Raw genomic sequence first — 1,630 nt, forward strand, 5'->3', positions numbered from 1 at the left:
TTGGAGTGTGCCCTTTTCTTGAGAAAAGCCAAAATAAACTTTTTTTTTGTTTTGTTAAGAGGAGTCTCTATATTTTTTTAAGTGGATTTTTAATCCCACACAGTTTGGTTCCCTGACTGGGAATTAACCCCCTCCTTAAGACTCTCTTGGACACACACACAAAGGGGTGCCGTGCTGGAAATTGTCAGCAGCTTAGAATTTAGTGCCAAGGCAGATCCCTTGAGGAGCAAGGGAAGAATGCTGAAGAAACTCTTAGCTTGAGTAAAATTGAAAGCCAGAGGACCTCCAGAGGCAGTACTACAAGGAGATGGGCCTCACCACAGGAGAAAACCCAGGGACGGCACCATGCTCCATAAGTTTGTGTACACAAGCCCACCTGGGTGACTGACCCTTGTCGCTTCCACACCAGATCATATCTACAGGTTGATCTTATAAGAACAAACAAAAAGGGCAGAGAAGGAAATACTCCCAAGCAATTAATACAGTTTTCAGGGAGAGATTCCAAAGAAGTCCAAGCAGTTAGAGGCCATAGGGGCATAGCTGAAGTGTCCAGAAGTGCTGGCTGAGAACTCTAGGATCTAGACTTAATAATGGGGAAGAAATCCAATGTAAAAAGGGAAAAGTACAGAAAAATGATAAAATGCTGTTGACTTTTTCTCTTCCCCACTTTTTTCCCTGTGATTCTGTGTTGCCAGAATGCTTTCTTTTCCTCTTCCTCCTTCCCCTCCCTGCTTCTTTTCTCTGGGACACTTGCCTGGTTTTTTGTTTTTGTTTTTGTTTTTTGTTTTTTTTTGGTTATCTCTCGACCTTGGGAGGAAAATTGGAGCAAAAAGGGCATTTATTAAGAAAAAGGACTAATTAAAGATTTTGGACCTTCCTCCTTAATGAGAAAAGTTATGGGGTCTATTCTATCTGAAGAAGGGAGCAGGTGATATTCCAATTAGTCTGTGAGGTTTTATTTTTTAAGTAGCTGTTTGCCTTCTTAAAAGTTTTACCAGGGTTGGCTAGGTGGTATAGTGGATAAAGCACTGGCCCTGGAGTCAGGAGTACCTGGGTTCAAATCCGGTCTCAGACATTTAATAATTACCTAGCTGTGTGGCCTTGGACAAGCCACTTAACCCCATTTGCCTTGCAAAAACCTAAAAAAAAGTTTTACCAGTTAAAATCAAAATGTTTTGTGGAAAGTGGAATCATGTCTGTGGTTTATATAGTTAGTTCAGATCAGTATTAACTATAGTCACAGAGAGTTAATGAAAAAAGAATAGTGGAACAGAATATTAAAGGAAAATGTAAGTTGTATAATCTGAGTAAGAGTTTCTGAAAGTACTGGGAAAAGAATCAAGGCATAGAGACAATTGGGGTTTTTGAACCATTTGTTAAGGATGGAAATTGGTTAAAGCATGTAGACAGAAGATTTGAGCAGGTTTGATATTGTATAAGTAAAAGAATTGATTTGGGGTATGTTGGGAGTCTTGGGGAGGTGATTTCAAAATCAATTTTTAAAAAAGGGTAATATAAAAAGCTAAAAGTTCAAATGGAGATATATGCTTAAATGAGGTTAGTAATCTGAAAATATGTAGTGAACAATTAGTAAATTTTGCATAAGAACAGATTTAAACAACTTTTTTTG

Source organism: Macrotis lagotis, chromosome X (genome assembly GCF_037893015.1).
Source record: "Macrotis lagotis isolate mMagLag1 chromosome X, bilby.v1.9.chrom.fasta, whole genome shotgun sequence".
Lineage (NCBI taxonomy): Eukaryota > Metazoa > Chordata > Mammalia > Peramelemorphia > Peramelidae > Macrotis > Macrotis lagotis.